Source organism: Puma concolor, chromosome B2 (assembly GCF_028749965.1).
Source record: "Puma concolor isolate L17-30 chromosome B2, mPumCon1.1.hap2, whole genome shotgun sequence".
In the NCBI taxonomy this organism is placed as follows: Eukaryota; Metazoa; Chordata; class Mammalia; order Carnivora; family Felidae; genus Puma; species Puma concolor.
In genome coordinates, this window is record NC_141671.1 from 133,097,228 (window position 1) to 133,124,273 (window position 27,046).

The window sequence follows — 27,046 nt, forward strand, 5'->3', positions numbered from 1 at the left end:
CAGCTTCCAGCCACTGAGCTGTTCCATGTTCCAGTCCCCTTCAACGACTTCAGGTGCTGCCTTCCCCTGGGACCCCACAATCAAAATGTGAACTGCACTCACACCACAACCCTTGATAGTTCACTATTCCCACTTGGTGCCCTGCCGCACGGCCCCATTTTCTGTTCTGTGCACTTAGCCTCATGGGAAAAAGAGCAGCACTGGGAGACAATTGTCGGTCACCTGGCCTGGCCCTTGCACATTTCCAACTTCCATCTGGGTGTTACAGGCTATTCAGCAGCCTTGAAATCACCTCTAATCTGCTGCACACTGGCTCCAACCCTCCTTTCTCCTCAGTAAATGCCCCACATGAGAAAACAGAAAGGAGCTGGCATGGATTTCCACAAATTCTTTCCCTCCAATGCTGAATGTTTCTTGTTCAGCTTTGTTTCACTTTTATTTTATTCCTCTCCATAAAGCTTTCCAGGAATGCCTCCTCCACTTGAGTGCTTTGTCCCATCTGTTGAGTGGAGGCTCAAGGGAAGGAAGATTCAAATGGGAGAAGGGTACAAGCTCAGGAAGAGAATCTCTGCCTGTGACCACTGCACAGGCACCCAGGTGTGTGTGACTGTCACACACACAGGGTTTGAAGGCTCGGCTGGAATAAGACCTCTCCAAGAAGGAGCTGGAGTGGACAGCTGTTATTCTTACTGCCCATTACCAGTTCTTCCTTCCTTGGGTAATCACACCCTCATTTTTTCTGTAGGAAATCAACCCATCTAAAGATTTGGCAGGACTCCTGATCAAGATACACCACTCCACTCCTGCCAAAGAATGGGCAAATGACCCCAGATTGGCTGACTCTGATTCATTAGTAGGATGACACATGAACTGTTGACTCAATTCATGCTGGCAGTAAAATAATGACCATTCTGGAGGTAAATGCCCAGACCTTCCCTGAATCCTTCTTGTTCCATTTTCCTTTCAATTCCATTGAGCTATCCTATGTACTTCAAAACATTTCTTTCTGAATTAAATAAATTATACCAAGTCAGTTTATATTTCTTGCAAAGCAATCTCAATTTCATGGCACTTGAGTGAATGAGGGTAAGATGGTATTGAAGAAAAGGCATTGGATTAAGAGACAGAAAACTTTGGCTCTAATTCTAGTTCTGCTATAGACAGCTGCAGTTTGTTTGTTCCCAACTTGCTTAACGCTCAGAATGAGATTCTCACCTGAGAGGGCATATCCAGGTCTCTTGGGTGGGTTTTTAAAAACCATACACACTCATTGCCTGTGCAAATTCTGTCAAAAGTCTCTTCCTTTGCCTCACGACTCACTTGCATTGCCTTGCCACTGGCAATTCCAGTCCAATGAGCCTCCATTACTAACAGAAGTGTGTTCTATCCCTCAGATGTGCTGGGTGGGAAATACTCCACTGGACTAGGATATTTCCAACGGGCCTTCTAGGTCTAATACGCTTTGAATTGACGAAATACTTTTCCAAAAATATAACTGTTTAGACAGGTTATGAAAGAAAATTTAAAGCCAAAACAGATGGAGGCCTAGGAATAGAAACAGGAATCAAACCTCAAAAATTGGAGGAATAGTTGTGAAAGATTTTGATGTGAGTGGCTTGAAGTACAATGATAAAACTTGTAGCAAATATATTTGTTAAGACTCAATGAGATGCCTCATATTTTAATTCCCCAGCACAGAGGGCTTCAATTTTTTGAAAAAACTGCTTATCTTGAAAAAATTCCTTGAGGTTTCTTTCTTTTTCTTAGAAAGGGAGAGAGAGAGTGCACATGCACATGCACGAGCAGGGGAAGGGCAGAGGAAGAGAGAGAATCTTAAGCAGGCTCCACATTCAGCAAGGAGCCCAACATGGGGCTTGAGCCTACAACCCTAAGATCATTACTTGAGCTGAAATCAAAAGTCAGACACTCAACCAACCCAGCCATCCAGGCACCCCGTTTGGTGTTTCTTTAACACACTCTGTGTTTAGAAAATTTCCACTGCATTAAATATTAAGACCATCAATGTGCTCATACAATAACTAACATTCAGTGTCAAAAAGAAAACATTTTTGAGAAGCTTAACTGAATGCTACTAATATAAAAGAACATGGTAACAAAACTTTCTGAATAATATGCTATTCATTAATGAAATGTGTAACAAATGTGAATGATACAAAAAGAAAAAAAATAGTTCATATAAATCAAACACACACTAATGAGCTGAAATGAAACATGAATTAAACAGTGAATAGTTAAGATGCTGAAGAAATACGTAAATAAAATTTTAAATATATTTTAATAAGAGTTATCATGTTCGTCCTGCATTGTTGGCTTCTTTCAATGGAGAAATGTTAAGAACACTGAAATCAAAACCATAGTCGCTGCTAGTCAGTTTTGACACAATCAATTCCTAAGAGTCCAATTAAATATTTATAATGAGTATACTTTATTTTAATTAAGTCATCAGTCATTTTTGTATTCTCTTTCTCTTCTACACATTCACACACATATATACCACCCCCATAGTATTCAGGCCAACAGTGTTTAATATTGCTCTATTTTGACACTTAAAAGAGCATACTCTTTGATATGATATTCTCTGCCCCTAAAATTGCTTAAGATCATATGGAATAGACCCATATGCTTATGATGTTCTGCAATTTCTGCAAACTGTTCACCATATGTTCCTACTGGAACGTTTAAAATTATGTTTTATCCTTGCTGCATCGATAATTTCAGAGGCTGGTGCACGCATGCATATAATTATAACTTCATCCTCTTCATTGCTTTTTGTATACCTTTTATAAGTTCTTTTTATATAACAGGTAAGAAACATTCATTCAAAGAAATGAGGTAATTAAAATTTAAGAGCTAATCATGAATCTAACTAGTTCCTTACCTTGGCAGTGAACATCCACTTAGGAAACTTCTAATTATTTCAACAATAATTACATTGGCAGGAGGACAATGGAGTATGTAATTTATGATAATAATTATACCATTTAACTGTATCTTACCTAAGCAAATCTTTGTAAGACATGATGCTTGGTAACACTCTGGCTTACTTCAGGGTTATAACAGTCTGTTTTGCAAGTTTCATTCACTATTTCATCAATGGGGGATAAAATACAGAATATATTTTTTTCTTTTTTTTTAAGGTAACTCTACCCCCAACATGGGGCTCAAACCCATGACCCCAAGATCAAGAGTCACATGCTCTTCAGACTGAGCCAGCCAGGCACAATTTCACTCTGATTTTTTTTAAAAGACTATATATATATATATATATATATATATATATATATATGTGTGTGTGTGTGTGTGTGTGTGTGTGTGTGTATATGTGTGTGTGTGTGTGTATATATATAATATATATATATATATATATATATTATATATAACATGCTGTAAATGGACAATGAAGGACCAAATGAGACGTGTGATGCTTTTCATGAGAACATTATATTACATAGTTTCACCCATGATGCACTCAAATTTTAGGTCTTGCTTTTTGCTCAGCATTGAATAACAAGGATTTTTCTTTGCTGTTGTGCAAGTTTGGGGAAGTGATGGAGGAGTTTTCTACTTTTGTGCTTATGCATTTGTATAATTTCTTAAGGACTCCAAGGGAAAAGAGCATTGCGGGGCAATTTTAATTTCTATAGGAGGTTGTGGGGAAAATTAGAGAAATGTTTATTTTTAAAAATTCAAAGATAACTATTAAAGAGAATTTGTAAAAAGCTTTCACATTTCACTGGGAGGTAAGGGGGGAAAAAAGCAGAAATAAAGCAAAGGGTAAACAGAAAACTGAAATAAGATGGCATAAAGTTCTAACATGCTAGTGATAACAGCAAATATAGATGGATTAGGCTTTAAATGCAGATAATATCAGCTCTGGATTAAAAATAAAGAGATATGTGCTATCTATGAAAAATATATCTAAAGCAAAAAAGACAGGTTTAAAGCAAGATAACTGAAAAAGATACAGCTGACAAATACTAAACAAAATAAGATTACTACTGAAAGAAACAATAGGGGATGGTACCCTATGATTTTTTTTCTTTTTTTTTTTTAAGGTAAATTCTATCACCAACGTGGGGCTCAAACTCATGGCCCCAAAATCAAAAGTCACATGCTTTTCAGTCTGAGCCAGCCAGGCACTCTTACACTATGATTTTTTAAAAAGCCATTCCACGATATCTCCAAACTATATAAAGTGAAAACTGATAGAATTACAAAGATTTTAAAAATCTACAAAAGTATAGATTTAATAACATATATATGTATATATATAGAGAGAGAGATATAGATATTCTATTTAATCTACAATTTTTAACAGATGAATTAAATCTATACTTTTATAGATATATATATTCTATTTAATCTACCACATATATATAATTAGAGATTACTTTAAAATACCTGAAAGTACCAGTTGTAATACCTTTCATAGTTAGAATACTTTTTTTCCTCTATTTTCCAATTTTCTTCATAAGTCAAAGAATTTCTCCTTATAGATATGTCATATATTTCTGTCATTTTTTGGTGCAAAAACATTATTCAAACTACTCCATGTCACTTAAACTTGGGCCAATTTACCTTCCTCAGGAAGCTACTGGCCACGAGGAAAGTGAGACCATCTAGGCAGGGGTAGAAATGTCTTTCGTCACCATTGCCAGCCTTTTACCACCATTCTTTGAGATGCGCTATTGACTTTCTCAGTTTTAGATGCAGTTCAATGATGACACAATGTTGTTATTCTTATCTTACTTTATCATGTGCTTTACAACTAAGTTGTTTCTCCAATTTCTTTCCTAAACTAAAATTATGGCACCATGAGTGATCAACAAGGAAATACCAAAAAGAGTGCTGTTATCTTTAACAATTAATCAGAGTTTAACAATTAAGCATTCAACACAATGACTAACTCACATTTACCCTACAAAATGATTGGCCCTGGTTATATTTTATAAGAAGGCATATTTGTCACATATTTTCACATGTAATAAATTCTACTTACATATTAGCCACTATTGGTTATGGCCCATTTTACTAATAAGCTTAAAGAAAAATTCAGAAAAGAGAAATGCATAATAAATATATGTATGGTCTTTTTCCATAACTTATGCTTCCAGACTTTCCCATCTTTTATTTTTATCCTTTCTTCTATCTCTTTTTAAAATTGCTTCTCCCGGGGCGCCTGGGTGGCGCAGTCGGTTAAGCGTCCGACTTCAGCCAGGTCACGATCTCGCGGTCCGTGAGTTCGAGCCCCGCGTCGGGCTCTGGGCTGATGGCTCAGAGCCTGGAGCCTGTTTCCGATTCTGTGTCTCCCTCTCTCTCTGCCCCTCCCCCGTTCATGCTCTGTCTCTCTCTGTCCCAAAAATAAAATAAAAAAAAAAAAACGTTGAAAAAAAAAAAAAATTAAAAAAATAAAATTGCTTCTCCCTTTTCTCCATATCCCATAATGGTTTTCCCCAGACAATCATTTCTTAACCACTTGATTTCCCCCCCAAATTATACTGTTTCCATTGCTCTGAGAGAGAATACATTCCAACTAGAAGAAAAAATAATTTCTCAGCTCTCGATATCAAATTTTATGTTTTGTTTATTTGGGTTTCTCTCTCCCTATCATGACAATAGTTGTAACACGAAGGTTTTGACAAAATAGAAAGGGCTTTTCTACCCAGGTTTGGTAGTCTTGACCATTAAGTTTACCACAATCAGGGGTGAAGAAATTACAAGATATTAATGGGGATGTGTCCTGTCATAGGGAAGGGGGAAGCCTATGTTTTCTGGACCCAGTAGAAAAAGAGTCAGAAGTAGGGTCAGAAGACCCAAATATTCGACTTTTGGGTCCTGACCTTCCCATATGCACAAAAATTCCAAAGAGAGAACAGTAAGCAGGAAGGAAGTGACCACTTCCTGCTTAGAACTTTGTGTGGAGATGACCAGTCATGACGAGCTCGCCAGTATAACTGGCCAGTATATTGCCAGTATGGCACCAGGTAATATAGTAGTAGCACTGGAAGGATCTCAGATTATTGAGCCTGAAGCAATCACCAAACACCTACTCACCATTTGGCAAGGAAGAACTCAATAGTTCTTATATGTTGTTCCAGACTCCCAAGTGGGGATTTAGAGGGGAATAAATGGCTGGGGACATTTCCAGAAAGATTTAGAGGTTGCTATCACACGGGAGAAATCATTCCATAGCTAAGTACTATAGAATACAGTATTGATCTGGAGAGTAAACAGGATTCTCTGACAGAAACCAGATGTTCGTGATATGAGTGGGAACCAATGGGGTCAATGGCAAGGTGAAGTGGCTACACTCCCTAGAGCACCGCCTGAGTGAACACAACAAAAATTACACCAGGCATGGTCTACAGGGGCAGCTTCTAGTAAGAAACCCATAACAGGATCAGCCCTACAACACTTTGGTGAATACCAACCAACCACCAGCTACCATGCAACTAAAACCAGAAAAAAGTCTGCACCCTGTCCCAATCCTTCAGGACAATAAATTTTCCCTTAATCTTAATTCCAAATATCATACTAGGCATGAAGAAGTAGAATAGAGATACAGCCTGATGGTGAGTGTAGCTTTGAATTGACTACATATGTGTCTAAGACAGCTTGTTTTAAACTAAAAGAAATGACTTAAACTGGGAGAGAAAGAAATAGCAGTAATTGGAAAAATTTAGACTTATTTATACTCTAATGCCTTAGCAGGGTATGGTCTATTCAGAAAGATTAGGTTAGTTATAGAGAAATAAGTAAAGCACACAGAAGTGAAGGAATATAAATCATTACACAGTCTCCCTCACAGTGTGAATATATAATTCACAATATGCACCTGTGTTCTTAGAAGTATAATAATTATGTGTAGCCCCTCTACTTATAGATCCATATAGGTCTACTATTATCGTAGATATTATTGTAACATACTATGATAGATATATATGTATCTCTATACTTTATTTATCTACCTAATCTATAGAGAGTTATATAGCTACATATAGTACAGTATAGTATGTAGACAAGCCTGTCTGTTTTTGCATATGTAAAATTTCAATTAAAAACTTTCTATGTAAGTCATTGTCTGAATTTTGTAATATTTTATGGAAGTAAAATCACAGTGGGGATGAGCATTTTAAAGATTTATGAAAGAGTTTGCCACATTAACTATATTTTGTTTACCTAAACCAACCCATTCCTGTAAAACAGCCAGATATTTGGGAATGATATAGAAAAGAATAAGAAACCATACCAATCAAGAATGCCACTTGTCATCATTTATACTTTACTGTTAGGAAGGCCAGATTTCCAGGGATTGTTTGCTTCGTCTAAGGGTATTTCCTCTCTACTGAAGATACACAGACACTAGCTGGAAGGTAGTACTGTGCGTTTCCTTCATGCTATCTTTGGTCTGCCAAACTCAAAGATATGTCTTTCCACTTAAATAAACCGTAATTAATATAGGTGTCATTATTAAGCACTCTCCCCACTAAGTGTCAAATGCTATCAATTACATGAGGCTTCTAAAGATGAATGTTTTCTATTCAGCCAAAATCCATTAACTTAGATAATTTAACTGTTGTGTATAAAAAACCATGTAGGAATTCAAAATTAAAAAAAAAATAATAATAAGGGGCACCTGGTGGCTCAGTCGGTTGGGCGTCTGACTTCCGCCCAGGTCATGATCTCACGTTCGCCGGTTCGAGCCCCGCATCCGGCTCTGTGCTGACAGCTCAGAGCCTGGAGTCTGTTTCGGATTCTGTGTCTCCGCCTCTCCCTGCCCCTCCCCTGTTCACGCTCTGTCTCTGCCTCAAGAAGAAATAAATATTAAAAACAATTTTTTAATAATAAAAAAATAATAATAATAAAATGAAAAATAATTGTGAATGAGCTTTGTAAAGAATGTAGAAATATTTACCACAGGCTACCTCCAGAAGATTCCACTGAATTCTTCTATGGTTGATATTCTAGACATCAAGCAGTAAGCCTCACTCTTTCAGGAAATAATCAATTCACTATTGGCTGAAGTTCACAGAAGGGACAGAGCTGGAGCCATTCTTTTTTCCTCTTTGTTTCACTCTGTTCTTTCCATTAGAATCATGGCAGTCTTCACCCTCTTCCCTTTGCATGGAATAGTCCATACTATCAATCAGGCCTTGAACTTATTTATTCCCGTGGGTTTATATATAGCTTTCTCCTTGGGCAGTACAATCTCTCAAAACCAGATTCACACTAAAAATGTCTTAATTTCTACAATGAACATGATAGAACACATTATTCTAAAATATTTTAATGGATTAATATCATTGGCAGAGATGAGACAGTAGAGCAAAGTGTTAAATATAGAAAGGAAAAACAATGCAAAAAAAAAAATACAACCATGCATTTTTGATATCGCCTAAGAAGGAAAACATACATACATGTGTACACAGATTTTTCTCTTTTGCAAGGACCCAATGTAAAACTCTGAACATCAATTTTGACTCTGGAGTTTCTTAAGCATTAAACTGAAAGGCTCGGAGAGGCCAAAAATGAAAATGAAATTTGATTTAAAAAAAAAAAAGTCTTTTAAATATTTTACATGTGACATTTCAATTTTTAATGACATTTGTATTCCCTTGCTTTCATCCATTTTCTTAATTGACTTCAAAGAGACTGTATCTTATTTAATATCTGTTTACTTCTTCCAGAAATTCCTGGACCATTCTCAAAATACACTCAAAGATGACCTTACTTATCAAAAAGATTCTCTTCTTCAATTTAAGTGTTTAGACACGTATTTCATTCTGAATAATATCAAACTTTGAAAAGAGAAGCAACTTTTTCCTTTACACTTGGTGGCAATTTTTGCTTTGTATAATCATTCACTGGAGTTCAAAGAAATTTTCTTCCACCGAGCACAGTATTCCTGACATAGCATTGTTGAAATGAATTTCATCTTGCTGCCTCTGGCAACCTTACAGAGCTAGCATTATGTCCACACCCTTGCTTGCTTTCCCAGAGCTAATACAATATTGTTTTTAAAAGACGAGTGATTTGTGAGATAAGGTAAAGGGAATAGGCATGTGGAGCTTGAAAGGGAGGGAAGATAGCAATGTTAAATAGGGTGGCAAATTCTGAGGAAAGTAAAGGAGGATTTAGTGGTGTACTTTTCTAGGGACAGAGCTTAACAGGCAGAGGGAACAGCTAGTAGGAAGACCATAGGCAGAAGCGTGCTGGGGACACGTCTGAAGAGCAGCAAGGTCACTCTGCTGGAGTGAAGTCACAGGGGAGTGTAGGAGATAATACTGTCAGGAGGTAATGGGGGTGAAGGAGTTGGAGGTTTAAGGCTCTAGTAAAGAACTGGCTTCTGGTCTCAGTGAATTTGAGAGCCAGTGAAGGGCTGAATAGAGGAATGATGGTTTCAAATCTGACTTTTCTATTAAGATAGGGTATACAGAGGTAAGGGTGAAGGAATGAAGGACAATTAGGACACTACTGAAGTAATATAGGCAAAACAATCTTTTCAGCAGATTGTATTTTTTTCAATTACAAAACATGCCTCTTTGTCCTCTTCCAGGTCTTTGCTATGAATTTTTCATTTACCTGATTTTATTAAATGTCCACATCTACTTTCGTGTTCTAAGTGTTTGCTGGAAATTTCTTTTTCCAATGTTGGATTCTCAACTTTAAATGATATTTCACTTTAAGTGTGTTTTAATGAGATTGTACTGCCCAAGGAGAAAGCTATATATAAACCCACAGGAATAAATAAGTTCAAGGCCTGATTGATAGTATGGACTATTCCATGCAAAGGGAAGAGGGTGAAGACTGCCATGATTCTAATGGAAAGAATGGAGTGAGCCAAAGAGGCAAAAAGTGTGGCTCCAGCTCTGTCCCTTCTGTGACAGAGTGTGTTTTCTTAATTCAGGAAAGGGATCAATCTTCAGTGTACCCAATCTAAGAGGATATATTATTTTATTTTATTTTTATTATTTTATTTTATTTTAATAACCAAATAACATTTTATTATTTATTTAAATGTGGATATTTAAATAATTTTTTTACCATTTTATCTTGTACTTTCTGTGTATCGAGTTTTCTTATTGTTACTTTTGTTGTCTTCTTTCTCTCTGGCTTTTTGCATTGATAGTTTTGTTTGCTTTTTGCCGTTTCATCTCACATCCTTTGGAGAGCCAAATGGTATGAATCTGAATCCCATTGTTCTATCCTGCAGCCTTCAAAATTATAATACACATATTTAAATCTGCATTTTCTTCAATATCTAAAAAAATATTAAATTAATGATTATTTCCTTTATCCTTTCATCTTCTCTCATCCTTCCTCAGTTTTCAATTTATTTCTCTGATTTTGAGTCACCACACCCCTCTGTCTTATGCTCAAGTACTTGCCCTTCATCTGTCTTCCTCACCCTGAACACTTTTTATCCACACTTGTTTGCACAACAGAGCCCTTCCTTCCCATTGAGCTGTTAATCTATTACTTTGAATTAAGCTGAATATCCAGATGGGTCTCTCTCTCGCTTTCAATATACATTGGCTGTTCTTCATGGTAGGAGAATCATCCTTATTTTTAAAAAAGAGTACAATTATCCACATCATACAGAATTATACAATTCTTCTTGATTATAATTTATAAGGTAGGCACACTCTCACATACATATTTTATTATGCATATCTGGGCTTTATTTTAGGAAAACGGGTTTTCTTCTCTTGCTGTGGCAGATGGTTTTACGTGTTGTTTTGTAAACACTGTGAGGAACACAAGGTACTTCAGAAGACCTTAACATTCGCACGCAACACTGATACCTCATCCTCATTGCACATTAAGAGCCTCAAGAACGATTTGGAAGACTGCAGAGGCAAACACCATATTTTCTTTGCTTCAGCACTTCCTTTCATTAAACTAGAGAGTTACCCAGCTGTTAGTGCTGAAAAGTTATCCTTAGGGAAGTACTGCTTTCAAAGGGAGCAGAGTATCCTTAAAATCACATTTCCAGTTTCTATTCAGGACAGAACTCAATCAAAACAGAGTTTTTCCATTAGGCTTTCCATTGAGAAATGGTCTCATTCCATGAACGATCTTAGATCACTAGATTCTCAAATTATTCTCAAATATTATCTATGCAAATACTAACTCACAGTAATTTGATAGTTTCAATAAAAAGCCAAAATTTGATAAAGCAAAAGAAACCTCTCTTCATCCCCAGACTTTTTCTGTCAATACTGGCCATTGTTCTGTTTTGTTTGGTTTGGCTTAATTAATTTATTTATTTTGAGAGAGAGAATGTGTGGAGTGGGGTGGCAGAGAGAGAGGGAGAGTGAGAATGCCAAGCAGGCCCTGCACCATCAGCACGGAGCCTGATGTGGGGCTCAATTTCATGACCCATGAGATGATGACCTGAGCTGAAATCAAGAGTTGGATGCTTAATTGACTAGGCCACCCAGACGTCCCATCTTTTTGCTTTCATTAAACTGTTTTTATTTCCTAAACCGTTCTTCATCCAATCTAAACTAGCCATTGATATGGTTTGAAGTGTTGGGGTTCAGAGCCAGCAGTCAAAAAAGAATTTTTGAGATGTTTTCCATGCAAAAAGGTATTTTTATTATAGCACAGGGACAGGACCCCTGGGCAGAAAGAGTTGTACTTGGGATTGTGAGGAGCAGTTGACTATATATTTTGGAACTGGGGGAGGTAAAGACAAAGAAACTTTCCTATACAAGAAGTATTTTTGTCAAAGTATTTGTCAATGGGCCGCAGGTTATAAGGAAATTTAATTTTATCTCCATTTCTTTCCGCCTTGTTCCCCCACGTCAGCCATGAGTTATCACACTACACCTTATTTTAGGTTGTTAAGTACAACATTTACCATAGTCTGATATATCTTTTTTTTAAAGATACTTTTTTAAGTTTATTTATTTATTTTGAGAGAGACAGAGACAGCACAAGTGAGGGAGGAGCAGAGAGAGAAGGAAACAGAGAATCCCAAGCAGCCTCTGCACTGTCGCCAGGATGCCGGACAGCAGGCTCAAACTCATGAAACCGTGAGATCACGACCTGGGCTGAAACCAAGAGTCAGACGTTAAACCGACTGAGCCACCCAGACATCCCAATAGTCTGATATATCTTGATCTGCCCCTCAATCCATTTCTTTGCTGGTCTAATCTCTTTTCCTATTGAAAGCAAAGGCCTTCTTTATATTATTCGGTTCCATACTCCATGCAACTAGAACAAGTCTTGGCATATATACTAGATGCTTAGTGTATATTGCTCAAAATATAGAGAATATTACAATAGTCTGAATTTAAAACTTTAATTTTATTGTTATACACCAAGAAAAATAAAATTATTAGGTCAAATATCTTAGATTTTTTAAACATTCACAGAAGTTAGAATTGTTCATTCCCCTTAACTATCTTTAAGATGGTAAAAAAAAAAGAAAATATAAGATTTTAATATACTATAAGGAGTGATATGTGCACATAATTGCAGAAAAAATGAATTGTCTCTTATAAATATTACTGATGAGTTTTTTGTAAAACAGGCAAGTATTTTTAACCCTTTTTTATAAGAGAGCTGGTCAAGAGATTTGTTTTTTAAGTAAAAAGCATATATGATTGTGATATTTTGATTTGATTGAAAGTCAAATACCCCTAACAACTTCTCCATGTGACTAGTAGAATTCTTCTACACAGGTTAAAAAATATTTGATGGAGTATGCCTGGCTGCCTCAGTCAGTAGAGTATGCAACTTTAAATCTCAGGGTCATGAGTTCAAGCCCCACGTTGGGCATGGAGCTTATTTAAAAAATCATTTGAAAAGATACTTCAGGGAAAACAAAAGAAACAGATAATCCCCAAAGGTCATAAAAGACAACTGCATCAACATCTTTCAATGGGGAAACTAGAAATTAAAAAAAAAAAATCATAGATAGCATACAAGGCAAAACTTAGTAATAATATACAACAGAAGATAAGTGGAATGAAATTTCTTCTTTCCCCATCTCCATCTGTCTGATATCTTAGATTAGATATTTTAAAAGCAGTGAATTTGCTTGTCTTCAATCAAAGATGAATATGAAAAATGAACTACCAAAATTACTGCCAAATTAACTGGCGCTAAGGAACTAAATCTAGGCGCAAAGGATTGCTAAAAAAATATTCAGTTTCAACCTCGGACAGAATTTTTTTTAGCAAAATATAAAATTATCATATAAAACATGAACGCTAAAATAATGATTTATACAATCTGAGGCTTTTCCAGGTATGTTACCAGTCTTCTTCATTTGAAACATCAGAATTTAAGAAAAATAGAGCTTCTGATTTCCCATAGGCACATTGCGGCTACCTAACTTCAAATACTGCCACATAGACTCCCCCAAAAGCATTTATATCATCATCATCAACAACAACAACAACAACAACAACAACAACAAAATGGCACTCCCTATACTCTATGACAGCAGCAAGGAAGCAGAGGATATAGAAATTTTTGATTTACATGTAAGTAAGCATTATCTGGATTACAAGCCAGGGTAGAGGGTCAGACAAGCAGAGGATATGGAAATTTTTAATTTACATGTAAGTAAGCATTATCTGGATTACAAACCAGGTTAGAGGGTCAGACAAGGATAGTGCAGAACAGAACAGAATACACCAGGATACTAGCTGTGGTAGAATACAGATAATAGTGATGAAGGTTTACCCCCAGAAGGGGAGGGTTGTGTCTTGAGAATACCAAGAAAAGATCTAGAACCCAACAGATCAGAGCACTGACAATAGGGAGTAAAAAGAAAGCATCTTAGTGCATTGGACCAGCAGAAGCACCCTTAGGAAGGCGGTTTCTGGGGAGAGATTGACAGCTTTGTCATGAAAATGCTTCCCAGAGGCTTGGTGGTGACAAGAAAGAAGGAAGCATCTGACAATAAGGGCTTTAGAGAAACAAAATATTATCAAAGATTCAGAGGAAGAAAGACTCTACCTAAAGCACCCTTTATTAAAGAATGTTTGCTTCATAGACAATAATGCTCTTGAATTAAGGAACCAATTAAGCTTCAGTCCAAACCCAGCTTTCTCAGTGTGTAGAATGACCTTTTATTTCTTGTCCAGGAAAACCCAGTGCAGCTAATAATGAACAAATAAACAAAATTCTCAACATCTATACAAAATAACTAAAAATAAAACAGAAAATGAGAATGAAAAGCTTTGAGTGTAAAAAAACATCAAAATTAGTGGGGATGAAAAAGAATAAACTGTAATGCAACACTATCACATACAATTTACTAATTCAAATAAATGATATTACTAAGTAGTTGCACATATGAAAAAATACCATGAACTAAAACTCCAAAACTAAGGGTAGATATAGACAATTAATAGGACAATGTCAAACAGGGGCTAACGCAATTGGGGGAAAAAGAAGACAAATTGATCTTGAAATTAAGATTGAGTTACATGCTGACTGAGAACACAGTAAGGAACATAAGATATTTTAAAGAAAATTGAAATAATTATAAAAGAAAAAAAATGGATTTGAGTGAAATTGTTAGTTTTGGAATTTAGACAATAAAGATCCAACAGACACATGATTACAGATCTTAGGAAAAGAAAAACAAAAGAATGGGGCAGAAATAATGATACTACTACTAATACTACTAATATAAATTATGCATGCATATAGCTTTTTATAAAATTAAAGAACTCCATATTGAAAAAACCCACTGTGTATCTGGCAAACGTGATACATAATGGTCAACTCCAAGGTATAGCCCAGTAAAATGATTAAACTATAAAGAAAAAAGTAAATCTCATGGTCTCCAGGCAAAATAACAAATTACTTACAAGGAAAGTAATCAGGAGGATTTAGAATTTAGACAGTGAATAAAATAAAAATGGAACAACATTTTCAAGAATTCATTTAAAAAAGTATGAGCTAAGGTTTTTATATCCAGCCAAATTTTCCTTTAATGTCAGGCACATAAAAAAAAAAAAAGTTTTAAGCATGTAAAGATATAAGAGGATATTTTGCTCATGGGTCCGTATGATAAACCTACTAAAGGATGAGTTTATCTAATGAAAAAACTTGGGAGATTTCAACTAAAGAATTGTGTTAAGTATTGATTATACCTAATTGTAAATGTAATATTAAAGTAAGATCTAGCTAAAGCTGGAGGAATAATGCTATATGCTCAGATAACATAGAAATGATGGAACAAAAAAAAAAGGAAGAAGAGAAAGAAAAAGTAGAAAGAACTATGAATTATTTCATTGCCTCAGAGGTACTAAATAAGGCTCCTTGGGTGGCTCATTCAGTCAAGCGACCTACTCCTGATTTGGCTCAAGTCATGATCTCACACTTCATGGGATCAAGCCCCGCACTGAGCTCTGAGCTGACAGTGCAGAGCCTGCTTGGGATTCCCCCTTTCTCTCCTCCTGTCTCTCTCTGCCCCTACCCAGCTGGCACACCTGCACTTTAATTCTCTCTCTCAAAATAAATAAACATTTTTTTTTAAAGTCCAAGGATATTACATAAAGCTGATAAATCAAATAATAACAACCATGAAAAAAAACTAAAGTCATTATATACAGGTATTAATATAGAGAAAACCATTAGGACATGAATATAAGTCTTTCTAAATAGCAAAAGAAATATAAAAACACAAGCATTAACAGAGCATATGATGTAAGACATATAGTAATTACAGCAATGCATGCAGAAAATATAATTTAAGCTATTTGACTTAGCTGAAACAAAACACATTTGATGAATCCCTAATTTAAATGCAAATGGCCTTTAATCCATTCATTAAAGAGAAATATTTTTAGATTGGCTCACACAAAAAGTCTAATTTTATGCTATATTCAAAGAGATGCACTTTGTTTTGATGTATCAACTTTTTTTGTTCATTGTGTTCATGAAATATATATTTCTGTGTTTTTACTTTCAATCTTTTTTGGTTTTTAAAGGGTGTTCTTTATAAGAGGAATATAGTTGGTCTTTTTAAACCTAGTCTGACAGATTTTTCACTTATTTATAATAGTTTATTTTTATATAATGTAATTATGATATTTGGGGGTAAACTTATGATAATTTTTTATTTGTCCCATATTTTCTTTTCCTAACTTATACTTTGTTTTTTTTTCCTGTTTTATCCTTTCTTGTCTTCTTTTGAATTAATCCGTTTTTTAATCATTCCACTTTCCCCCACCCCCATCTTCTTATTAACTTGTTGGTTATGTATATTTAAATTGTTTTTAAAATGATTATCCTAGGGCCTAGATATTTTTACATATATCTAATTATTCATGTATTTTAAACCCCATAATAATTGTCTTTGTTGTTTTAAACAGTGAATGTTCCTGCACATTTAACCACATATATACTGTTTCTCATGTTTTTCATTCTTTCTCTGTGTGTGGTTCCAACTGGAATCATATCCATTCTACTTGAAGAACACACTTTGGTATTTCTTTTATTGCATTTCTTCTTGGAAAATATTAAATTAAATTAAATATGTGGCCTGATATCTTTTGTCATTTTTGGAAAATTTTCTACCAATGTCTCCTTAATTTTTTTTTTTCTGTTCTATTCACTCTTCTCTTTTTCTGGGACACAAAATATACGCAGGTTAGATCCTTCTGCCATTTTCCATTGGCCCCTTTTCTGTATTTTCTATTTTTTCCTTCTGCTCTTGAATCTGAATGTTTCTTACCAATCTATTTATTTTACACTTTGCTAATCTTTTCTACTCTGTCTAATCTATTAGCCCTCAATGAAGTACATTTAGAGGGGACATACTTCAACATAATAAAGGCTATATATGAAAAACCCACAGCAAACATCATACTTAATGGGAAAAAAAACGAGAACTTTCCCCCTAAGGTCAGGGACAAGACCAAGATGTCCACTCTCACCACTTTGATTCAACATGGTACTGGAAGTCCTAGCCACAGCAATTAGACAACAAAAAGAAATAGAAAGGATCCAAATTGGTAAGGAATAAGTAAAACTTTCACTATTTGCAGATGACATGATACTCTATATAGAAAACCATACAAACTTCACCAAAAAACTACTAGAACTGATAAATTAATTCAGTAAAGTCACAGGATAAAAAAGCAATGTGCAGATCTCTCTTACATTTCTCTACACTAATAATGAAGTAGCAGAAAGCAAAATTAAGAAAAAAATCCCATTTAAAATTGCACCAAAAATAATAAAATACCTAGGAATAAACCTAACCAAAGAGGTGAAAGATCTATAATCTGAAAACTATAAAACACTCATGAAAGGAATTGAAGTCGACATAAAGAAATGGAAAGACATAAATAAAAACATTAAAAATTTTTTTAAAGAAAAAGGGGCACCTGGGTGGCTCAGTCATTTGAGCGTCCGGCTTTGGCTCAGGTCAGATCCCACAGTTTGTGGGTTCGAGCCCTGCATCGGGCTCTGTGCTGACAGCTTAGAGCCTGGAGCCTGCTTCGGATTCTGTGTCTCCCTCTCTCTCTTCTCCTCCTCCGCTCATGCTCTGTCTCTCTCTCTCCTTCAAAAATAAATAAAAACATTTAAAAACATTAAAAAAAAAAAGAAATGGAAAGACACTCCATGCTCATGGATTAGAAGACAAGTATTTTTAAAATATCCATACTATCCAGTGATCTACAGATTTAATGTAATTCCTATCAAAATACCAACAGCATTTTTCATGAACTAAAGCAAAAAATGCTAAAGTGTATAAGAAACCACAAAAAATCCGAAATTGCCAAGCAATTTTGAAAAAGAAAAGCAAAGCTGGAGGCACCACAATTTCAGACTTCAAGTCATACTACAAAGCTGTAATAATCAAACAGTATGGCACTGGCACAAAAATAGACACATAGATCAATGGAACAAAATAGAAAACCCAGAAATAAACCCAAAATCATATGGTCAATTAATCAGGAAAGAATATCCAATGGAGAAAAGATAGTCTCTTCAACAAACGGTGTTGGGAAAATTGGTCAGCTACATACAAAAGAATGAAAATGGACCACTTTCTTACACCATACACAAAAATAAATTCAAAATGGATGAAAGACCTAAATGTGAGACAAGGAAACCACCAAAATCCTAGGAGACACCACAAGCAGTAATGTCTCTGACATTGGCCATAACAACATTTTTCTAGATATGTCTCCTGAGTCAAGGAAATAAAAGCAAAAATAAGCCATTGGGACCTCATCAAGATAAAAAGCTTCTGCACAGTGAAGGAAAAAGTGAAAAAAACTAATGGGCAACCTACTGAATGGGAGAAGATATTTGCAAATGACATATCCAATAAAGGGTAAGTATCCAAAATATATACAGAACTGATACAATACAACACCCAAAAACAAATAATCCAACTAAAAAATGGGCAGAAGACATGAACAGACATATTTCCAAGGAAGACATCCAGATGGCCAACAGACACATGAAAAGATGTTCAACATCACTAATCATAAGGGAAATGCAAATCAAAACCACAATGAGATATTACCTCACCCCTGTTAGAGTGTCTAAAATCAACAACACAAGAAACAACAAGTGTTGGTGAGGATGCGGAGAAAAAGGAACCCTCATGCACTGCTGGTGAGAATGCAAATTGGTGCAGCCACTGTGGAAAACAGTATGGAGGTTCCTCAAAAAGTTAAAAATAGAACTACCCTAAGATCCACTAATCACCACACTGGGCATTTACCCAAAGAATACAAAAACATTAGATCAAGGGGAAATATCCATCCCTATGTTTATAGCAGCATTATTTATAACAGCCAAATTACAGAAGCAGCCCAAGCATTCATCAATAGATGAATAAAGAACAGGTGGTACATATATACAATGGAGTAATATTCAGCCATAAGAAAGAATGAAATCTTGCCAATTTGCACCAACATGGGTAGGGCTAGAGAGTATAATGCTAAGTGAAATTGGTCAGGGAAATACATATACCATATGATTTCACTTATATGTGGAATTTCAGAAACAAAACAAATGATTAAAGGGAAAAGAGAGAGAAAGAAACCAAGAAACAGACTCTTAACTATTGAGAACAAACCGATGGTTACCAGAGGGGAGGTGGGTGGGTGGGATTGGTAAAACTTGTGATGGGGGTTAAGAAGTGAACTACGTTGTAATGAGCACAGAGTGATGTATGGAATTGAACTGCTATATTATACATCTGAAACTAATCTAACACTGTATGTTAACTATTGGAATAAAATTTTTTAAGGTTAAGAAAAAGGCAGATATCATATATGAAAAGCTGTAGAGCCACTGGGTAACACTATCTTCTTCCAAAGAGTATTTAATGCTATTTTGGCAGCCCTATAACATATCGGTTGACCTCCTGGATCCAGCTGATGGTACTTTATTCTTGCTGAATCTTATTTTTATGGCCTAGTCCCAGGTTGTTGACCAGAGTCTCACTTCCTTACTTGCAGGTTCACTTTTTTTCCTGATACTGCAAAAAACTCCTTTTAGCTTTTTTAGCCTCTTGTCACTACTTCAGCTTCGTTTCTTAGCTGTTCTACACATGCATAACTTTGAAGTCAGCAAATGCCTCAAAAGTGTTCCTCAAGGGAAAAATTGTGCATAGTATATCAGGTTCACATCTGTGTGTCATCCTTTTCCTCTGGAATCTTTTTCCAGAAGTCCTGGTTACCTTGGATATTCTCTGATGTCTTCAGATTGCTGTCTTTTTCCTTTATTTATTTTTTATTCTAGCTTTTACAGGTGTTCTTGGGAATATCGGTTTGATACCCATTATTCCATCGCAATTCAAAGTTTATCCTGCTTTTATTTTTTTTCTCCAGAATATGTTATGTATGCTGCATTTACTTGTTTATTCATTCTATATCTCCTTAATGTAGTGCCTTGAGAGAGGAGCTGAGTTTTATTCACTGTGAAGTCCCAAAGCCTAGAAAAATGACTGGCGTAAAAAAGGCACTCAGGAGGTATATTTGAAGGAAGGAAAGAGATCAACAAGCTTGTTGCTCTCCTAATGATTCTTTCACCCAGACACACCTGGGAAACTTAGTTTCAGGGCTTCTGTTTATCCCCTTTGATCAATATATTTTAAACTTCTGCTCCCCAGCTCTGCACATCCCATTAGCTACCAATTTTGTTAATTCCATATTTTTAATGTCTTTCCGATATGCCCTTCCCTCTTCATCCTTGCTCTCTCAGTTTGGGGTGTCATTATCTCTTACCTGGTTCTGTAAATTAATGCCCTACCTCTAGTTTTCCTTCCCTTCATTATATATGTTTCCCTTACATATGCTTTCAGTGTTTTTCTCAAACACAAATCTTATCGTATTTCAGGGTTTTTAAAATGTTTAAGAATATCAATGGCTCAACACTGTCTACAAGGATAAATACTGAACTTTTATTCTCATAAAATACAGGGAACTTCAAAATGTCTTGCAATAATAACTTTTTAATAAACCTTGAAATCATCAGAATATTCATACTAACGTGTCTGAAAGTCCAAGATCATAATCGTATCACCATGATTTTAGGCATAACTCTTGATGCCCAAAATGACTCAGGGGAGTGATTATCCCAAATATATTAAGGATTAGACTAAAGAAGAAACTGCTATGTAAACATTCCATATAAATGTGTGCTATTGTTGGTTGGCAAGAAGTTGTACTCACACCTACTTTTTAAAAATTCTGAAAAGACTTGCATTAAACTGACAGGACTTCTCATACTTGATGGAATATTGGAATTAAAATCATATTAGTGGGGCACCTAGGTGGCTCAGTTGGTTAAGCGTCCGACTTCACGATCTCACAGCTCATGAGTTCGAGCCCCGCATCTGGCTCTATGCTGACAGCTCAGCGCCTGGAGCCTGCTTCGGATTCTGTGTCTACCTCTCTCTCTCTGCCCCTCCCCTTCTCATGCTCTGTCTATCCCTCAAAAATAAATAAACATTAAAAAAATTTTTTAAATAAATAAAAAAATAAAATAAAATAAAATCATATTAGTATTATTTTACTTCTTGAATACTTACCAAGTGCCTGCTCTATGTCAATGGTTGTCTAATTCCTCATAAGTAGGTATAAGATATAGGATTTTTTTTCTCTCAAGGGGCACAGAGAGTAGTGATTCCACATAATTCATTAACTGAAGTAAACACTGTGCGGTCACTGTTTTCCATTTCATTTTTAACTTAAAAAGTTATTTGAAATACGCAAAATGCTTAAGATCCTTTGTCTCTCATTGGCTTCCACACTGGATTAGTGGTGTATTTAACAGTTTCTATATCATTACCCAAACCTATAGGAAACCATAATGTAAGTCAAATTTTCCTGGAGACTGTAGGGGAGAAAAGACAACAGGAGTTGAGACACTGCCCAGAAGGGCAGGGGAGAAAAAAGAGACTAGCAAAGAAACTTCTAAGGAGTCAGAGTATTAAAAAGGAAAAAGAAAAGGGATGCAAATGTTTTAAGCCCCAGTTACCTTATCTGCAGAATAGAAATAATATATTTAACTTGTGCAATCAGTGGGAAGAAGGAAGTATCAATGCAAACGGACCTATTAGCATGATGCCCAATCTTCAGGTTTAGTAACGTCTTCTAAATATTGTTGGTTTTGTTTCCCTAAAACTACAATGGTGCACAAGTAACCAAAATCTATAGCTAGACTAGAAGCCAAATTCCTTATCACCAACAGTATTTAAGATACCTGCTCTTTGAATCACTGCTTATTTTATTTACTTAAACAGCTAAAAATGCAAAACTTAACAGATGATTCACCCAATTGTATTTTCACTGAGGAGACATAATTAAGACAAAGAGTCTCTTCCATTTTTTTTTTTTTCTAAAACATTCCCTTAGTTGTTGCAATCATGAATTATTGTGAGTGGCATTAGCAGTGTAATGAAAAACTGTGGGTCTCATCAAAATGAATCGTACAAAATGTCCCAGGCAGAAGCACTGGGTCAGGGAGCTAGTTCATGTCTATTTATGTTGTGATACTTTGTTTTACGTGGGAGGCTTCACAGGCTTTGCTCTCACCTAGGGGGCACTGTAGAAAGTCTAATGATGCCCATTAGTACCTTTGTCAGGGCTACTGTGACTTATAGTTTCTTTATGTTAATCGGGATTATGCTTCCGGCATATTTAAACACCCACTACAATTTTTTTAAGCACTTAAGTCAAGTGATTTGAGAAAAGCTAAGCATACGGCCTCAGGTGGTAGAGGTATTTCAGGAATGACAGCACCAAAGAAAAAATAATTAGCAAACCCTTTCATGATAGCTAATTTTCACTGGGCCATGTGCAGTCTATTTTTATACCACCAGATGCCCCCTTCAATGTAGTCTTATTTTTATTTACATAGCCAAGTTATTTCTAAAGTTGACAGAGATCTGTCAATTTGTTCTAATTGTGTGGAGAAAAAATTTACCAGGATCACATGACAACACCCTCTGCCCCACATCCCCAAGCTTCTTACTCTGTGAGGTGAGTTGGTCTAACATCAAAGTTGAAAATAGCAAGCTTTCCCCACAAGGCCATGAGGGGGAAGGCTTTGCTATTCAGTTCATTTCGAGATCTTATCACCCACCTGCTAATTAAAACTTGAGCAGACTTATTCAATTTGGTAAAATATTTCCGGCCAGTGCAATCAATGAAGCTTTTCCAAAGCTACTTACTAAATAGTATTTTTCCTAAATTTCAGATTTTCAGTGGACTGGCACCACTGAGGGAGTCAAAGTTGATACATCTCCTAGTGGTGAATAAACACATACCCCATCAATCTAGTTTCACTCCTAGGCATTTGCCCAGCAGAAATGTATATGTATATTCACCAAAAGACACACACAAGGAGGATCATAGCACTGTCAACCTCTAATCCTGTGAGTGATTCTTTCTGACCTCGGACATGCTTTGTTACAAGCATATGCTGATTACCAAGCAGTTGAGAGCTCTCTGCACACCTCCAGGTTTCTCTGCCAGTTTTATCCTTTCCTCTACCTTATCCCATTAACGCTAGCTGCCCTGTTCTGCCCCACCTCTCAGCTCCACCTCCTCCACTTGGGCAATCTGGTCCCCCCCCACCAACACACACACACACACACACACACCATGACCTGGAAACTTTCCAAGGCTGTAAACTGGAACAATTACAGAGACACATCACGTGTTTTCCATCTCTCTCTCAGAGTTCACTTCCCAATGTCTTCGAGACTGCCGTTTCTATACTTGGCCCATTTTTGAAAAACATCAGGCAGTTAGGAAAATCCCGTTCCTGCGACACCATCTCCTCCAGGAGCTAACATCCTGAGGAATGCCATTTTGACCACAAAGAATTACAGAGGAATAGTCTACGCTTCTTCAGAATTGGGCGTTTGGCAGCTATTTTCTCGGCAATCGACCAAGCAAGCCTGTCACTTCACACAAAACTGATAGCGTTTGTGATCAATGATAAAATTCAAGCTTTCAAACAAAATTTAGAATTTTAGAAAATGTGTATCTGCCACCATCAGCTTGTTAGCATCTGAAATACAGAAACATCTCTAATGAAACCAATGGCAATCTTAACACATGTTTTAACATTGTGTAATGAGAACCGTCAATACAGAAAAGGCTACATTACTTGCGGCGCTAACAATTTTTAAATGACCAATGCATATCACAAAATCATGCATGAGTACAACATCTATTTTAGGTACAAGATAGACCAATGGATTTTAAGGTAACATCATGGATATGGTTTCAGAATCTGCACCGCAACTGAGTTGTAAGGAATTACCACTTCTTGAGTTCTGGTAGCGTATTGAAAAGGTTTTTATAATACTCTCTTCACTTACAAATACAGACCTCTGTGTGACCAGATTTTCTTTATATTCTCAATTGAAAATATGCTGCTACAGACAATTTACTGCTTTTGAGATTGCCAGTAATTTTTAGGCATGTAAAGGATTTCTGAGACCAAAGGTTGGTATAGAAAACCACAGGCCAGAAGACTTCTTTACAACTCTCCTTACTGCTTTCTCATTTGAAACCTTCTTCCTAATCAGCTTTCTGTGTCAGGCCTGCCCTTGGTTCTTCTCCAGTCTGCTCCTTTCATTAACACCCAAGCTGTGTTCACAGTCCTGCCCTGATGACCCTCAAGATTGAGGGTCCCACTCTTCAAATCCAGGCATCAGCCACTGGCTAGAGAACTACTTGGTGCAACCGTGGGCCTATCTGATCTCTGCCCATTGGCCCCTAACAGGCACACTTTGGACTCTATAGCACTGTGCTCCTTCTCCTTACTTGTGACCTGGTAACCAGGGCATCTCCAGGGGACTTTCAGCTTTTTTTCTTACTGTGTGCTGTAAAACTGCCTGCCTCTTTCTGAATTTCAGATGCTCTTTCCTAGTTCCCAAGAGATGACCTCCAAATTTTTATTTATAAAAATAATTGTATGCTTCCAAGGAGGGTTTGGGTTTAAAAGTACGTCTACAGGGGTGCCTGGGTGGCTCAGTCTGTTAAGCATCCGACTTTGGCTCAGGTCACGATCTCACAGTTTGTGAGTTCAAGCCCCACATCAGGCTCTGTGCTGACAGCTCAGAGCCTGGAGCCTGCTTCAGATTCTGTGTCTCCCTCTTTCTCTGCCCTTCCCCTGCTCGTACTCTCTCTCTCTCTCTCTCTCAACAATAAATAAACATTAAAAAAAAGTTAAAAGTATTTCCACAGAAGCATTGCACATCTTTAGTGGATCTTTAATAGTAAAGTATACTTTCCAATAGGACTGAGTGTGTACATGCCGGGAACAGGAAACCATTTGGGGATATGGGAGATTTCCTGGTGCTGTGCAAGACAAACACCTGTCTATGATGTGTATGTGAAACTCCTCCCCTTTGCCTATTCACAGTTGCAATGATACAGAGCTTTTATTGAACTTTGGCTTCAGGGAGTAGGTACTCAGGACTCCCAAGTGTTTTGTATATTGTAACAAGTAACCAAAAGACCATAATCTTATATTTATTCTTTAGTTCTCCAAAGTCCCTTACTTTTGAAGTGTTGTCTCTAAAACTATCCATGCCATTTTCTTGTCCCAACAGGCTCTCTCCCTGAAATTTATCCCAACATCAATACAATTAATGACCCAGAAGAGCATAATGTTACTTCTCTGGAGTAACTTTGTCTCAGATAATTTAGGAAAAAAATATATATTACATAAAATCAATCCTTGGGAGTTCAGGGAAGGGAGGTGGGAAGGAACAGTTGCCAGCTCACGGTGGTTACCCTAACCCGAAAATATTATTCTCAGTGCTCAACTTGTAGTGGGTGCTAAGTAAATCTTTTGGATGAATAAGCAATTGTGTGAGTGCCTGCAAACAAACTAACCTATAGTTGGACCATTTGCAATGGGGAAGGAGAAGAAGGGAGGAAGAAAGGGAAGAAGGGGAAGGAATAAAGGAGGAGGGTGGAGAGAAAGAAAGAAAACAACACCTTTCCAAATGAAGTGGATTTTCCATTTGATGAAAAACCCATAGTGCACTCTTCCCACCCCAAAACCTCTATTCTTTTAGTTGATCATTTCAATTATATGTTTTCTTCTCTTAACTAACCGGGGGCTTACTATGTGTCAACAGGAGGAGATAACAATGGAGACAGAGAAAATGGGGATGAGAATGGAAGGGAACTACATTTTATTTATAAAAATACGGTACACAAGTCTATGAACAAAAGAAAAGGAAATAAGTACAAGTAGATAGATGCCTAAGTTCCTATTAAGTTATACTCCTCTGTCAAGTAGCATTCTAAATTATGTTTATTCACATATCTCTCCAAATATAGATCATCTTGAAATTTTCAATGTATATATTTTAGGCATCTTTATTTTGAATCACTTTCTAAATGGTATCAAAAGATTTTAAGACAACCTTATAAGATGGAAACATTCAAATTGACTCTATGAGAAAAGAAAAGTTTCAAAGCTCAAACACATTTGTTTATTATGCACTGAGGTTTATCAGAGCTTAGTATTCATTAGCTCATTTAATGCTCACCACAAGATGAGTTAAATGTAATGTTTCTTCCTGTTTTACAGATGACAGAAGCAAAAAATTAAATAATTTGACCCATTTTACTACCATAAGCGGCAAAATTAGGATTCAAATGAGGAAATTCTGTCTCTACTACATGTGCTAAAAAAAAAAAAAAAACGGCCACTAGTACCTCCCTTCTCCATTTATATCACCTAAACCATGTGCTTAATTTTTTATTGTAAACATAGAACAGTGATGAACATCCTAAGAGGCCAATCAGAAGCTGGGGCCAGAGTAATGAGGTGATTTATGGAGATACAGTCAGATGGCAGGGCATGGAACTCCCCTTTGCTGACTCTCAAATGTGAGGTCATTTTTCTTCTGAGCAGCCAGAAATGTGTGATTCACACAATCAGACTTGCTTATTTGTGATATGTGACAAGACAGATTGCCTGAATGTAAAGAATTATTAAAGTCTATTCAACATAAATGTAATACTGAGTAGAATAAATAACATAAGAAACTTGTTATACAATACTCACAAAATCTGTGTAACTTGAATCAGTGATGCCTTTACTATAATATTCCAAGCCTATGAATGCAATTACAATTTCATTAATATTCATGCTAAAGCCCAGAGAGTTCTAGTGCTCACTAACCCATGTGTGAAGTCCAGACTTTTTTGGAGCCCCTGTTCTTAAAGTATCTCTGGGAATTTCCATTGTTCTACCGCTTGGTCTATCATCAGTCACTTGTTACTGATAATCAGCCACCATTGCCCAAAGCCAGTCCATGCCAATTCTCCTTATGAAATGAAAAATGCTCTAGAGGAGTTGAAGGGGAAAATGACCTTTCTCTCTGTGTTGAGCTCAGTTACAGGAAGGCCAAAGTTATTTTGCTCCTCAGTAATGCCAAACTTTAAAAAAAGCTGAATCTATTTTCATCCATAGCCATTCTTCTCTCCAGGTGCTCACAGGCCCAGAAGGAATATATTGGTTTGTCCCTATGCTGGATTTACCAAGC

General features: G+C 36.3%; 1 long non-coding RNA gene across 1 annotated transcript in view; it reads right to left on the reverse strand.

The window, feature by feature from the left end:
• Window positions 1-27,046, reverse strand: part of LOC147581267 (uncharacterized) — a 139,896-nt gene that overhangs the window by 67,370 nt on the left and 45,480 nt on the right. The window contains exon 2 of the long non-coding RNA XR_015251611.1: window positions 17,385-17,560. This is a non-coding gene — a long non-coding RNA (uncharacterized LOC147581267). The remainder of the gene's footprint in view (window positions 1-17,384; window positions 17,561-27,046) is intronic.